We start from the raw sequence: 16,216 nt of genomic DNA on the forward strand, positions 1-16,216 counted from the left end.
ACACCACCTTCGCCTGTTGGCGGCAGCCCGTTGGAACGGCAGGCCTGGTGCCTGGGATTTAACCTATAACCTCAACCCCCTTTTGTGATGAAACAGCATATAACCCCCAGTTCCTATCTTTTCCCCATCATGGATGATCTGTGTCAGGATATTATTCTCAAAGCTCAGCTAAGGATCCGTGAGAAAACAACTGTTAGAATCTGTTTCATGGAATATGAACTGCAAAAAGAGAAAAAAACGAGGTCGGGAGCCAGCCAAACCAACAAGGTACCTGCCAAACCACACCTTATCCCCCTCAATCAGCAAAAATATCATCCGCCGCCTGGCTCCTCTTGCCTCACCAATAGGAGCTCATTCATTCCCTTATTAGGACACTGGCAGTGGCCAGAGAGCCTGCTTGTGTCTGAGGCCCAGGAGTGGCTTCCACAGCATGTGCAGCTCGTCAGAAACGAGAAGAGGGTAACAGCCACCGAGGGAGGAGACTGGAAAAATTAAATCCTCGCTGCATGGAGGACAATCCATCTTGGTAGGCCGCAATTATGGTTTTGGAGTAAAAAAAATTTTTTTGAAGGCCAAACCAAAAAAAACCCACCCAGTCCTAATTTTTTTAAAATGCATTTTTTGGAGGGGTGTTTTTGCCTTAGAAATGCAGTCAAGGAATTTCAAGTTGAATGTTTCTGGGGAGTTGAATCCATAGCCTTGAAGAAGAGCTGGGCTTGGGTGGACTCTCCCCCACACACCGGAACCTAGAGGTGTCATTTGCTTTTTTTTTAAACCTGTAACAAAATAAGAGCCCTGTCCCCCTTTTGTACTTCTGCTTCTCATCTGTCTAAGGGGTCTACTCTCCATGCTCTGACCCTCATCCTAGCTTACCACCTCTTTCTTTTCTCATAAGATAGCACCATTCACACCAGGCTTTCTCTATGATATCGGAGTAGCTTCCAAATCAAAATGAGAATTCTCCCTGTTATGATCTGTGTCAGCAGGGCTGTCCTGTTAATCCCATCCTGTTTAGTGGCTAAGCTGTTTTCAGAGCCAACTCATGAACTCACATCCATTCAAGCAATAACAGATAACAATTCTAACTTTCTAGAATTTACAAAACACTTCCATCATGGGCATGCTCTAATTTGATTGCTAGGAATACAGTGAGATAGACACTATTATCAGTCCTACTTCACAGCTGAAGAAGTAGGCTCAGTGGAGCTGGGTGATTTGCAGCCAGGACATCAATAGAATTTGGAGCTTTTCTGACCGGTGCTCTTGCCCATCTCAAGGATGTCATAAAATGTGGTTCAGCTCAGACAAGGAGCTCTGAAACTACCAGAGAGAATTTAAGTCTTCAAGTTCCCCAGGCTCCTCCAAATGAAGGCTGTTTGGTTCCCTGGGAGACTGTGGGAGGCCCCAGAACTCAAGTCACTCCTCTGGGGTTCGGTTGCTGCTAACAACTAACTCTAACTCCTTGTTCAAGTTGTAGGTAACTTTTCAAAAGCTAAAAAGTCAAACACAACAGCCACTATTTAAAAATAAACAATAACACTGGTGATTAAAAATAATAATAAAAGGGGAATGTACCAGACCAGCCAACCTTGACTTTGAATGAGTGAAGCAAACAAACAAGTTGTTTAAAACGACAAGGATGCTTATTTAATGGCCATAACTCCCATTTGAGCAGTACTTCTTAGGTGCCAGGCGACAGGCAGAACACATCTCATCTAATCCTTACAGTAGCATTGAATAGACATGGTTCTTCTTTTCTCCTCCCCACAAATAGGATTTTTTAATTTGTCACCATTTAAAGTCTGAATTTTAAACAGATTCTTGGGCTGGGGCTCATTTCCATCAGCCCATTCAACTTTAGCACCTGTCTCACCCCCAGGAGCTTTCCCAGAACTGCTGCCTTCACCATGAGTTTCCCCAGTTCAAGCCTGGGCTTCTTCAGCATTTTGACTTTCTAACAAAGACATCACAGGGTGGATAAATAGAACGGCAAGCCTTTTCCATGTCTTTCCCAATGCTATCTAGAATCAATTTATTAATCACTTCTTTCCAGTCTTCTGTCTGCACCTCTCGGGTCATGATTTCCTTCACTCTCTTCCGGATTTGGTGAACCTGTTGATGCTGAGCGTAAGAGGTCATCTGAATCTGATGGTTGTGTTTTTTAGTAAACCAACATAGAACGGACGAAGCACATAACCATGGGTGGTCTTGCCATTAACATGAGCTTCAATCATGGTCTGCCATTTTTGACCATAGAACGCATTTTGTCTTCACGGGGAAGAATCATGCCATGGAAGTGACTCAGGCAGTTTTTTTGCCCTGAATATCCGCAGTGCTTAGCTTGAATTTTCTAAATGCAACCTCATCCTTCTGCAGATCAGCTAGGCTCACTTCAAAAACATGACCCTTGAGATGCGATTTTTGGTTCCTTAAATTCACGTGACTAGTGTTTTTCCAATAGTTCTTCTGTAGAACATAGCTGGTCCTTTCACATCATACCAGTATTTCTTAGAAAATGGATCAACCACTTTCTTCCTGCCTCCCTTTTTAGACATGATTATTCTTATTTTTAGTCTGGATGAGCAAACCCGGCACAAATCACTTGACCAGGATTACATACCTAGGACTTTAGCTACCACGTGGCTGACCCCAAAGTCTAGGCTGTTTGTAGCGCTACAACATAGCATATCTATTTCTTCCCATGTCTCATGTCTTTGACTTTGACAGAAGTCAAAAGTTAAGATATGCAGAAGTTCAAAATTATTCAAAGAGTTTATTTTCTTTTAATTGACATAAAGTCATGTGACATTATTCACAAGAAATGAGAGGAGTTGCTGGTTCTGTGGAAGTCCGGCTCTCCCACGGGGGAAGAAGTACACTCATTGCCTCTTCGTAGGGCCCGTAAAGCAGTATTTAGTCCCCTGCCTGGTTATTTAAGGTAATGAGTCACGAAAGTTCAAAGACCCTCTCCAGACCCTCCTCTCACCCTCCTTAGCCCTGTGCTGCCAGGAGGGGAAGCTTGCTCATCAAGCAGGATCTGATGTCATATTATAATTGCTGCCAGATTCTCCCACTCAGAGACCAGAGGTGAGAGCCGTGAAAGCACAGGGAGGGAGTAACATCCGTTAAGTGTTAAGCTGGAGGGAGTGAGGGAGCTACCAGAAGCCAGCCTGGAGCAGGCCTGGAGCCAGGAGCCAGTCAACACACACACCCAGGCAGGGAGGAGGGGGGGCCAGTCAGTCAACCTCCCCGGCCTCACTTCCCTCATCTGTAGAATGGATGTGGTGGTACTTGTAGTGTTGTTGAAGGGTGGAGTGAACTAATATTTGCAAAGCACTTAGAACACTGTTCGGCACATAGTAAGTACGACATGAGTATTAACCGTTTTTATTATTATCATTATCTTTATGATCTCCCTCCTCTCCCTCCTCCTCATCACATGGCAAATACTTCCAAGGCATGCTGCTCTTTCCAAAGGTGAAGGCAAGAATTGGGCACTACAGGTTTTTCTGCCTCAAGGATCTTAAATTCCTTTTCATTGAAAATATTAACGCCAGAGAAGCCTGAGAAATGCAGAATAAATGTAGAAAAATTCTTATCTTTCGTTGGTGTGCCCTTATTTTTCTCTCTGCTTTGTTGATGACTTTTTCTAGGTCTTTCTTTTTTGGGGAATAGTTAGGGATGGGGGGAGTTGCAGCCAAAAAGTCCCAGAATTGCAATGCTGTTTATCTCTCATTGTCTCTGTCTCTCTCTTACTCCATATCACCTCTCATTAAAATGTAGATGGAAATTTATCATCAGACAGCCTATCTTCCCATGCTGGGAAATGCACGTGTCCTGGTGGAAGAGGACTGTCCCCTTTCCTGTCCTTCGTTGGGGCTGGCTTAACACCCAGACTTAGTGGAGAATTGGTGGGTCAGAGCTCTACGCATGGAGTTGGTCTGACTCTCACTGGCGCGGCCGTAGACAGGCCTCCCCACTGTCCCAAGCTCTTTCAGCCGGCGGGCATTCTGATTGCACTAGAAAATTATTCCACTTACTGCTTATGAATTAAACCACGAAATGTGATGTTAAAGCGCTTGAAATCTTTCGGTACTCATTGTGGGTTGAATTGGACCCTCTAAAAATGATATGCTGACAACCTCACTCCAGGGACCTCAGAATGCGATCTTATTTGGAAATAAGGCCTTTCTAGAGGTAACCAAGTTATGATGAGGTCATTAGGGGAGGCCCTCTTCCGATATGACTGGTGTCCTTATAGGAAGGGGGAAATTTGGGCACAGAAAGAGACATACGTGGAGGGGAGACTACGGGAAGAGACAGGAAAACACGGCAGGCGGAGGGTTGGAGTGACGAGTCTGCAGGCAGGACCGCTGCAGACGGCCAGCAAGCCACCAGAAGCCAGGAGAGGGCCATGGACAGCCTTCGGGAAGAAACAACCCTGCCTGTTATTGTCAGATACCCGGGAGGTACGTAGGACTTTGTTACCGCTGCCCTCCGAGACTAACACAGTGGTCAATTTAAGGATCGAATGGTTCTACATCATGAATACAATATTTTCCGACAACCTCTAGCACCTTCCACTGCCTATTTAGGTGAGAGGTTCATGACACTGAACCAGCAGCCTGTGTGATTTATGACGATACCTTCTGTTGTAACACGTACATTAATTCTCTCCTACGCTCTGCTTTCACCTTCGCCGTGCTCCTTTGCTTCTTTGGCATCTGGGGATCTTGGCTGGAGATTTACCCGAAGCTCCGAGGTGGGCTCATAAAACTCCACCCTTCTCAGGCTCCCAGGGGCAGCGGTGACAGAGCCTCCATTCTCTAGGTAGAAGGAATGTCCCGCAGATCGCCCTCCCAGCCCGTAAATCTTTGGGAGAGACAGACGCGTACTGCTTCCCTAGGTCAAATTCAATGTTTAAGTGACATCAGAAATTTTAAAATGTATATAGGGGAGGGAGAGCAAGTGGAAGACAAATCTTCCCCATGATACTACCTCCTAGAGCTGGGGCGGTTCAGTCTATGAGTTCGAGGCTGTTTCCCTGGGGATGAGTAGAGATTGTACATACCTCCTGGGTGTCCTCTGCTCTGTGAGGTTAAAAGAATAGTCCCTGCCTGTGCCTGAGTCTAAGGAGCTTTTGTGACTAAGACGTGCTCACTATTTACCTAACTCATATCAGAATAACATTTCACGTTAGGCCTCCCCAGGATGCATAAGGCTTGCCCAGCATGTGGAGACCTCGGGAAACTAAAATGTAGAGGTGAGGGCCAGGTATGTTGCATTGAATTCTGTGGAGTCTCTGTGCTCATATTGTGGGTTGAATTGTGCCCTCTCCAAAAATATGTTGAGGTCGTAACCTCTAGTACCTCAGGATGTGACCTATTTGGAAATAAGATCTTTACAGATGTAACCAAGTTAAGATGAGGTCGTTAGGGTGGAGCCTAGTCCAATATGACTAGTGTCCTTATACAAGGGGAAGATTTGGACACAGAGACAGACACACGGAGGGAAGATGATATGAAGAGAAGTAGGGAGACAGTCGTGTGAAGTACTGGAAGTATTGGAGTGACACTGCCACAAACCAAGGGACATCTAGGACTGCCAGGATCTGGAAGAGGCAAGGAAGGATGCTCTCCTTGCAGGACCCAGAGGGAGCATGGCCCTGTTGACACCCTGACTTCAGACTTGTAGCATCTAGAATTGTGAGACATAAGTTTCTGTTGTTCTAAGTCCCCCAGTTTGCGGTAGTTTGTTAGAGCAGCCCTAGGAAATTAATAGACTCTCCGCAGTCCTTCATGCTTTTGTGATTACCAGAAAGCTACCTGGGATTCACCCCCCAGGCCCGCAGTTCACGCCAGTAATTACCATAGTTAATCACCATCTCCCCAACATTACCATAGTTAATCACCATCTCCCCGACACCCCTTTGAGCACTTACTAAGTGCCAGGCACTGTGCTATAACCACTTTACATACGTTTTCCTCTTTTTGCAGATAAATAAACTAACAAACCCAGTGAAAGTCAGTAATTTGCTCAAGGGCAAACGTTAATCAGATGAGGTGACTAGAATCTGAATCCAAGTTTATCTGGAGTTTGAGATCAGTATCCTGAATTTACACTCTACTCACCAGTCAAGATTGATTAAAGATCGGTGGCATCCAAATCTCTGGCAAACAAACCCTTACTTCTTTCTTACTACACCCTCCTTCACAATGTATCTGGTTTAGGCCAACTACAAAAAGTACTAATTCTGTATTTTGCCCCAAAAGTCCATTTTTTTTCAAGTTTCATTCAACTTCAGAGTTAGCTGCACGGGCTATCCTTTCTAAGCAGTAAGTAAATGGAACAACTGAAAATCTGAGAAGAGCTCCTCTGATTTTTCTAAAGTGGATGGATGTTTCAATGGATACGTGTCAATCACAAACTGAATTTAGCCACCTTTTGCCCAGCATCAGTCGCTTTGTCAGCGTAAGGCAGGAAGCCTTGTCTCTTCTGGGGTCCTTAGGAAGGGGACTGAAGAAGGAAGGAAAAGGTAGAAAATGTGACACTGATTTAACATCCACCGTGGTTTACACGTGTTCGCCCAGCTCGTTCCTTCAGTGTTCACTAAACCTGCAAGACAGGTACTATTACTTGTTTCTTCCAGATAAGGAAACTTAGGCAGAGAAATTAAATGGCCTGCTCAAGGCTACACATTTGTTCATGAGGGGTGTCTAAATGCAGGTGCTGGAGTCAGGGTATCTGGAGCTGGTTTCTCACCTGCCAGGAATGTGCTCGCTTTGTGCTCTGAAAGGTGGGTCTGGCCAATAGAAGGAGTATTGAGACCCCCTTTCCAACCAGCAGGCTACTTCGCTCCAGAAAGGCTACTGCAAGACTGAGAGACGGCAGAGGTGAGCGCTGGGTTCCTCTTTAAAGCCCTTGCTTCTGCTCCAAAGGGTCAGTGTACCTACCCCCCACCTCAATTACTGACTCATGTTGCATGAGCACAGTCTTTTTCAGTTAAGTTCTTAGGCATATCATAACTACTTATTAAATAGTTGTGGAAATTATCTACACAAAAGCTACAAATGTCATGAAATAGCATTAAAGCTAGGTTTTAAAAACTACTTGAATTTTACTCTTTTTATGTATTTTCCTCTGGAAACTATGCAGGGTAGTTATGAGCTGTGGCCTTTGGTGGGGTATTGATGACCTGCGTAAAGAATGTTTTCACTCTTTAAAGAGCGAAAGTGGCAAATTTATTTCCTTCTCTTTGGGGTTAATATAGTCTCTATTTTACTGTATTATTACCTTATATTACCTGTTACCTACAAAGGGAGTGATCTGGAGAATCACATTCTAGAAAAGGTGAGTGTAGACATTCCTTGTAAGGATCAGAAAATCATGGAAAGGTAAAGAAAAGACACGGAGAGCTAATGTAGCAGGTAGAGCTAGCCTCAGAGATAAATGTCTAGTGTGGGTTAGGCCCTAAGTAGGAGAGAAAATATCAGACAAAAATACCAAGCCCAACCTGGCTGGTATGACTCAGCTGATTGAGTGTTGTTCTGTGCACCAAAAGGTCGTCAGTTCAATTCCTGGTCAGGGCACATGCCAAGGTTGCGGGCACGATCCCAGGTTGGGGTGCATGCCGGAGGCAGCCAATTGATGTTTCTCTCTCACATTGATGTCTCTCTCTCTCTCTCTCTCTCTCCATCTCCCTTCCTCTCTCTCTTAAAAAACAACAACAAAAATACCAGGCCCTATGTAGGAAGTTTAGGACTTGAAGGAAATATTCTAATCAATGTTTGTGTGACATGAGGTTTACAATACAGTTATAAAGAAAAGTAAAAGATCAATGAGAAAAGTGGCATATTTTCTCTAGAAGTTTATGCATCTTAATAAAAGTATCTCCTTTACTGGTTACTTTTGCTTAATGTCAGTTGTTTTTAATAAAAAGTAGTCTTCAAAACAGTGGGAATTAGTGTTTATAAATCCAGTGAGCGAGAGCAGATACTATCAGGCAAAGCATACTCCTTCCAAATGGGCTCATGAGTGAAAACTCACTGACCACCTACTTGCTTCCCTGGTTTTATAACCAGAAAAAGTATTTAAGGGCAGAAGAGTGAGGATGGCCTGGCTGAGCTTCTTAAACACAAACCTAGTTACGACATCACAAACAAATGCCACTCTGAGATTTTTATTTACGAAGCTACATAATATTATAGCCCATGCAAGATCTTTTCCCAACTCAGCAAAAACTAATGTTCTAAGTTGTTCCTCTGATATTACATTTTAATTATAAAAATAAGGCTCTTTAATAACGATGTGCATTTGTCTTGCACTTAACATTTTCCCATATACTTGGATGCATGTCATTTTAGTGGATGGCCTTGCCACACTGCAAGTGACACCAAACAGGCATGAGCCTCTCTGGTTTACAGCTGTGCTGCAGGAAGATGAATGGTTTCCTGGAGATCCCGGTGCTGATTAATAAAGGAACCAGGCCAGAATCCAGACCCCCTGATTTCTACAAGAAAGGCTTGAACCTCAGGGCTGACCCCTGAGCAAGCAGCCAGGGTGCCCACCAGCCAGTGGAGCTTCCTAAGCTGCTCTGAAGGCAGGGCCAGGGCACCTAGATTACGCAGTATGCTCAGTGGTTTTCAGGCTTCAGTTCGCAGCTCCTGGAATCTCTTCAGTAGGTTATGACCACCATTTTTTAACGAAATAAAGAAAATACAGATATCAGAGGGCAGGAAACGAAATCAAAAAGATATCTATACTCCCACATTATTGTAGCATAGTTCACAATAGCCAAGGTATGGAAGCAAACTACAAGTCCGTCAACAGATGAATTTTAAAAAATGTATATATACGCATATACATACATAATATATACATATACAAATATATACATACTTTAATATATATGATGGAATATTATTCAACCTTATGAAAGAATGAAATCCTGCCATTTGCAACATGGGTGAATCTAGAGGGCATTATGCTACATGAAAAAAGCCAGATAGAGAAAAACAGATACTGTATGGTACCACTTATATGTAGAATTAAAAATAAAAATGTCAGACTAGAATGGTGTTTGCCAGGGGTTGGGGTTTGGGGGAAATAGGGAGAGGCTGGTAAAACGGTACAAACTTTCAGTTATAAGTCTGAGGATCTGATGTACAGCATGGTGGCTATAGCTGATAACACTTTATTATATCACTGGGATGTGCTGAGAGCCTAGAAGTTAAGTGTTCTCACCAAAAGAGAAAGAAAGGTAGAAAGAAAGGAAGAAAGAAAGAAAGAAAGAAAGAAAGAAAGAAAGAAAGAAAGAAAGAAAGAAAGAAAGAAAGAAAGAGAAAGAAAGATGTAAATATGGGAGGTGACGGATGTGTTAGTTAACTCGATGGTGGGAATCCTTTCACAGGGTCTAGATATATCAAACCATCACATTGTACACTTTAATGATAAAGCTAAAACAGAATATGTAGTACAACATAAAAAATATCAGGGGGCATTGTACGTAGCAAGAGTGAGCACCGTTTTGTGAAATACTTGTTTCAAATACATATGTATATGTGTATATATATATGATACTGAGTCACTAAACAAATTTGAGTTTATTAAATTTAAGGTTATTTTAACTTAAGTATAAGTTCAAAGAAACTTGCATCTCTTTCAGGGGATCAGAGGAAAAAAGAAAACAGGACAAGACTGAAGCAGCTAATGCTTGATCAGGTGGCTGTACCGGGTCTGAGAGCAGCCACAGCCCTAAGTGGAGGGAGGGACACTGGGTGGTGGGTGTTGGTGGGGGGAGGGCGGAAGAAAGATGCCTGCAATGGGTGAGAGGTTAAAAGACTAGAGAATCTTAAAGCTGGAGCCTGTGTTTTATCTTTTTTATGTTCTTAGTGCCTAGTCCAGCAGCACTAGCTGGCACAGGAGAAGCCTTCATGAATATTTGTTGAATGGATGCATAGAAATGAGTGAGGTTTACAGCATTTTTTTAAGGCTCCTCTTAAAAAATTCAGTTAGGCTTGGAAACGATACCAAGCAGTCCTGCATTTATGAAAAGTTTGTTTCCAAAACCTTAATTTGCAAATTAGTTTTTGGAACTTCAAACATCATTACATATGGCAGTTGGGATCTCGGGCCAGCCCACAAGCACCTTTTTAGACCCAAGATACATCTGAAGCTAGTACTGAGAACTGAAGCTGTACTGTTTATGGGAAAAACACATCCTCAGTGGTCCAGTGAAGAAGGCCAGGAGTAAATTAGCCTCCAGATGGCAGAGGAGCACCTCTCCATCCCCCACTCCTCTTGCTGTGGTTAGACCTGCAGCTGCAAAGCCATCCTTGACGGGCTGGGAGAGATGTGAGAATGGCATAAAGTCACGGCTCATTTCAAGGATAGGCATCGGTCAAAGGTAAGGAGAGGGAGAGAGAAACGAGCAACTCGCATAGCATCAATAAGGAGGGAAGGGCCTGGGGCCACCAACTACCTAGCCAGTGTGATTGTGGCCGGGTGGCCAGGAAGACACACGTAGAAAGTCGAGACCATTAACATAAGGATTTGGTGTCGCCACTGCAGGAGCAATTCAACAATATTATTTATAGAGTGCCCAATGTATGCAAAGCACAATGACCTATTTCTCTGCCACTCTTTCTTATTTTTCATCCATAAATAGCAAGTAGTAATTTCATCCTTCACCAGATAAGAGACCCAAAAAAGTCAATCCTTTAAAACCAATCTTTGAACCTCAAAGTGAGCAAAAATGGTCAGTTTGGTATGTAAACCAAGAGTCCCCAAATGCACTTGCCCTTTACTTTGTAGGAGAGAAGGCCCCTCACTGCCCCTCTACCTGGACTTTTACTTTGAACACAATTCTAATGAATGGGGTTTATTGATATCCTTGGCTACAGCAGAACAGAGAGTGGTGCTGGAGGCAGGTACTTTAATAGGAATTAGAAGAGATAAGAGACATAAATAAGAAGAGGGAGGACATCCCTTAATAATTGCACCCGCTTTTCGATGGGAGTCTTATCCACGGAGGTATCACTGTTTCATAGCATGATTTAAAAAGCATATTCATATTGACAATCCTCACCAATTGGAAAGTATTTCAAATGTGTTGTAATATCTTTTTTAAAGAAGGGAGAGAGTTTTTATTAAATTTGGTTTCTTTCTTTTTTTTTTTTTTGTCTCTGGGTCTATTTTGTTCATCAGTTTATTTTGTTCACTATATTCCACCTATGAGTGAGATCATGTGATACTTGTCTTTCTCTGACTGGCTTATTTCGCTTAGCATAATACTCTCCAGTTCCAGCCATGCTGTCCCAATAAATTTTGCTTTCTTGTTACAAAATTTAGCATGCTGGAAAACTGCCATGCTACATTCCTCAATAAGATTGGATAATCCAGGTATTCCTATACTTTTTACAAATCCGAACATTTTTATGTACATTTCTTTTGTCATTTCTGCTGAATCTTATATAATTGTGCCAATCATTTATTTCCCTGCCACGTTTTTCTCTTCGTTTCCTCAGAAAACAGTTGGATAAACTAAATTATTTTCTATGTTTCTTTCATTCCATGGTTTTAAAATTTACATACCCTTCCACATTTGTTTCAAAATGTGACACAAAAACAAAATGTTTTCATTCTCAGGATACATCAGAGCATACTTGTTTATGAGAAGTTTAACTGTTAGTACACTAAAGCATGAATATTTACAAGAAACCCAAAATCTTTACTCAAGAAGGCTTACTAGGGCTTTGGGGAAATGAGAAAAGTAGTGGTGAAAATATTAGACTACAAGTGACTGTAGTCTAATCTTATTAGGAACAAATTAAGCAGCTTCTTAAATTCTAAAGAACTGGAGAGCCATTCACACCTGCCTCTGAAGATAAGATGGCTCTGTGTAGGTCTTGATATTCAGGAGTTTTAATGTGCCTCGTTAAAAAAAAACCCAAAACACTGCCAATCTTGCTCTGTAGGGGATGACATTGACAATTATCTGATGGAAATGCAAAGGAATTTAGAATTCATTTTGGGGGCACCTATTTTGGCACTTAACTTACTACTTCTTCCAAAGCAAAAGGTGTAGAGGCTTTGTGTGTTCAAATGACTCAAATGAAAAGTGTGAACTTAGATGAGCTGCTTGGTTTGTCTAGTAACAAGAAACTTAAAGAAGATATTTTGAGCATCAGCACCATGCTGAAATGGAAGGTTCAAAGATTCAGAATGGTTCCTGCTTGCAAATGAACTACCATCTATTAGGGGGGAAGAAGGCATGCTGGCCACTAACTTTAGTACAAGGCTAATAGGGGAATGGACAAGGGTTATTAGCACAGAGAGAAAAGAGAAACTGAGGAAGGTAGCATTTGATCAGGGCCTTGAAGGACAGGAAGGAAGTCAGAACAGTTGAGGTAGAGCTTCTCATCCCTCCCACACTCCCCAGTCACTCCCCATTGCTCACCCCTGCCTCACTCCCCATTCCTTCTCTCCCACAGACCCTACCCACTCTACCCAAACCTCCTTGGAATCCAAGTTCTCCACTGAACAGTTCAGAAACCTAACTTGTTGAATGCCTCCATTTCCCATGAGGAAACTGAGGCACATGGGGTGTTCCCCATGTAGGAAATCGAGGGAGCCAAGGAATGGAGTTGGCTTGTACTTGATGAGTTTGGGGAACAATGAGTGGTCTGATGTGGCCAGAGGTCGGGGAGGTCAGAATGGGAAGAAACATTAAAGGCAGATTGTTGAGAACAGTGGGGGAAGGAAGGGCAGCAGGGACAGGATCTGAAAGAGGAGAGAGACTGAGGCTGGGACCAGATGACAGGCAACTGCAGTTGTCCAGGTGGGAGGCAATAACTGCTGAAATTCAGGAAATGACAGAGTGAGCGCAGAAGAGTAAGACAGACATGGAGAAAGTAAATTGCTAGAACCATGGAAATGCAGGCATGATGGAGTGGAAAAAATCAGAATGAGGAAGAGAGAGAGAAAGAGAGAGAGAGAGAGAGCACTCCTTTTCTAGCATTTCAGGCTCTGTTTTTGACCAGCGGTGTAGCACTGGGCAAGCCTTTCACCCGCCATGTGCCTCAGTTTTCTCATGGGAAATGGAGGCATTAAACGAGATCAGTGGCTTCTGAACTGTTCCATGGAGACCTAGGATTCCAAGGAAGTTTTGGTGGAGTGGGTAGGGTGCTTGGGGAGAGAAGGGATCCCCGGGGAGTGGGGTGGGGGTGAGCAACAGGGAGTGACTGGGGAGTGTAGTGGAGACAAGGAGCTCTAGATCCAAAACCACCTATTTAACAGAACATCTCTTTTATGGAACAGAATTCCTTGTAACGTTAAATTTCTAAAAGAAACCCCAAAACAAACAAAAATCCCCAACTAGTTTGATAATCATTGAATGACATAGATAACCTCTCAGATCCCTTTGTGGTCACAGATAACCTCTCAAATCCCTTTGAGCTGACCTCACTTACAGAAACTGGTTATCCAAGAGATCTGCTAATATAGTAGACTGGTGGGGCTAGTTTTCAGGACCTTGTTGTGTTCCTCTGTTTATTTGATTAACTGTTGCACAAATGCTGGAGCAACTGGAACAATAATTGTCAGGCAGAATCAGTGCCAAAACTCTGAGAAACGGGAAAGATTTACTGAAAGGCCACTTGGTGTTCTTACTCTCGCGCGGCACCTTTTCCAAGACTCAGTACCTTTTTCGAACCTCATAAGCGCCAGTGTGAGGAGGTGCCTGGCCTGTGAGTACAGAAATGGGGCTTCACCACTGACTGCTGTCAGGCTTTGGGTAAGTTGAGTTACTGCTCTGGGTTCCCTTTCCTTGTCTACAGAATGAGAGCATTGCAGCAAACAAGCCTGGAGGCCCCTTCCAGCTTCAACATTCCAGGGTTTCATGATCCTAAACCTTGGAGCCTGTTATCTCAGCAATTCCCAGATCAATAGCATGTGCTCTCAATCTCCCTCTGTCACAGTCAGATGGTCAGTATATTAAGGGCTTTGGGCTGTTGACTTTAAGGATTGGGCAATGTGTGCTTTAGCCAAGAGCTGAGTCCTGCAAATGGATCATTCTGAGCAGAGGGCTCAGGTCTAAATTAACAGCAGATCTTTAGACACACAATGCTTTGTGGGTCGGTATTTGGAGTAGAGAAACCCTGTGCCTAGCATAAACCCCTGCAAGGTCTACAAAACCCCATAAAAATGGAAAGGAGGAAAACCAATCAGGACAGCGGAGAAGTTTAGACCAGAAAGTCTCAGGTCTCACACTTACATACTCGCCGCCTCCCTTTGCCTGCTGATTTCTCCTCTCTCCTCCCACTCCCACAATTAAACACAATTTTTTCCTTTACAATAACAATTCCTTTGTAAAAAAAAAAAATCGGTGAGGGGGAGGGGGAGGAATTAAGCCAGAGAGGCAAAGTGAACACTCACTGGGAGAGGACGGCCAGGCTGCGTCTTCCTTGCGAACCGGATCCCCTGAGCATGTCTGCAGCTGGAAGGGGCGGAGGTGCTGGAGGTGCTGAGACCCTCTGGGGTGGTCAGGGTGGGGGCCGGGCCCCCTGAGGTGCCATGTTATCTGTGGCTGAAGTGCCCAGTGCAGGATGCTCCTGTGGTTTCCCTTTGTGTTAACACTTTTTGGTCTGTCCCTGTGACGAAAGTCTGGGCTTGTCCTCTGCCAAATCTACTCCTCCCCACCCTTTCCCTCAGCATAGGATCATCAGAGAGCTGATTGTTATTTTTTACTGTAATGTCTCTAATAGAGGCCCATCATGTTTAGATGGTAAAGGGCATCGACTGCTTGGAGATTTCCAGAATGTTATTACTGCGTAGTAGGGGCCAGGATCCCCAGTAGCTTTCATGATGAAGGCTTTATATGATTAATTACAAATAATTATCCCAAGGTAAGAGAACTGGTCAAGGGAAAAAACACGGATCTGTGTGGAAAATAGTTGATCATGGTGTCACTTGCATACACAATCCAATTCTGAAGAGATCAACGGAAGTCAGCCCACCGAAAAGTTCACTGGGTGCAGTTCTCAGGCCCTCCTCTGAGCTCTGTTCTCAATTAGCATTGGTGTAGGTGGCTTCCAAAGCAAACAGTTACCACTGAGAAGTCAAATCTGAGAAACTCCTCTTATCCCCTTTTCCAGGGAAAGATGCATGATATAAAAATGCAAAGCAAAGGCAAAGGGAAGAAGAGAGACTGCCCAGTTGGTGATAATTATACGGAATGTTTGGTGTTCATGCCCCTCAGTGAAATGAGAGCGGCAGCCTGCCTAGCATATGTTGCAACAGTGGCCCGGACGGTACCCATGGCACTCTGCTGGTGATCTCATTAGCCAAGCTGGACAAGGGAGCCTGGTCAGCAACAGCTTGGAAAGCAACCAAATTTTAGCCCCTGAGGATGGCGTGGTGTTGACTCTCTATCTGGAGATGACACTCATCTCGGTCTGAGTTATGAGTGCATTTCTTTATCTCTAACAAGCAATGAATGGATTGGTGCTGGGGCACTGAGCTACTTATGGGCTGGCTTTCTGTCAAATGAGAACAACTCAGATCTTCACAATGGAAGGTTAAGATGGTTTTTTGGTGAACAGGAGAAGCAATCAACTTCACACATCGAGGACCCCTTCATAGAATGAAAAGCATCTTTGAGAGCTACAGCTTCGTGTCACAAACAAGGGCACAGAGGCACAGAGCATTTAAACAATTTCCTTCATGTGATGGAGCAGAACTTCAGCAGCTGCTCTTGTGCTCGACTTAAAGACGTTTAATTTAATTAGGTTAATGCTCTCTGCACTTCAACTAATGAGAAAATTTTGGTTGTTTTCCTATTTAAATACTGTGCTGTCATCACAGTCATAATTTATAAAGTAAATATAGTTTAATGAACTTCAAAGTTAACTATTTCCATATATCATGATGCACATACCCATTTACATATCTTTTTGATTATGTATACAGTGTACTGTCATTCAACATATTGGACTAAGTAAAGTACCAGGGACACACTCACACTCACACTCACTCTCACTGACTTGGCCTGAGTTTATTGCTACAGAGCTGAGATAGAAACATGGATCTGGGCATTTGCTACTCTCTTTTCTACCAAATTTTGCCCATTTAATTTTTTTTCCCTTCAAAAAATTCAGGGCCTTGCTCTGGCAGGCAGAATAATGCTCCTCCCAAAGACATTCGTCCTAACCCCCTGAGT

At 43.4% G+C, this 16,216-nt stretch overlaps 1 protein-coding gene and 1 pseudogene across 7 annotated transcripts in view; both read right to left on the reverse strand.

Moving 5' to 3' along the window:
• CALD1 (caldesmon 1) overlaps positions 1-16,216 on the reverse strand; it is a 192,908-nt gene that overhangs the window by 56,832 nt on the left and 119,860 nt on the right. The window lies entirely within an intron of this gene.
• LOC107544393 (small ribosomal subunit protein eS1 pseudogene) lies at positions 1,716-3,136 on the reverse strand (annotated as a pseudogene).

This window comes from Miniopterus natalensis, chromosome 10 (assembly GCF_054644295.1).
Source record: "Miniopterus natalensis isolate mMinNat1 chromosome 10, mMinNat1.hap1, whole genome shotgun sequence".
NCBI lineage: Eukaryota > Metazoa > Chordata > Mammalia > Chiroptera > Miniopteridae > Miniopterus > Miniopterus natalensis.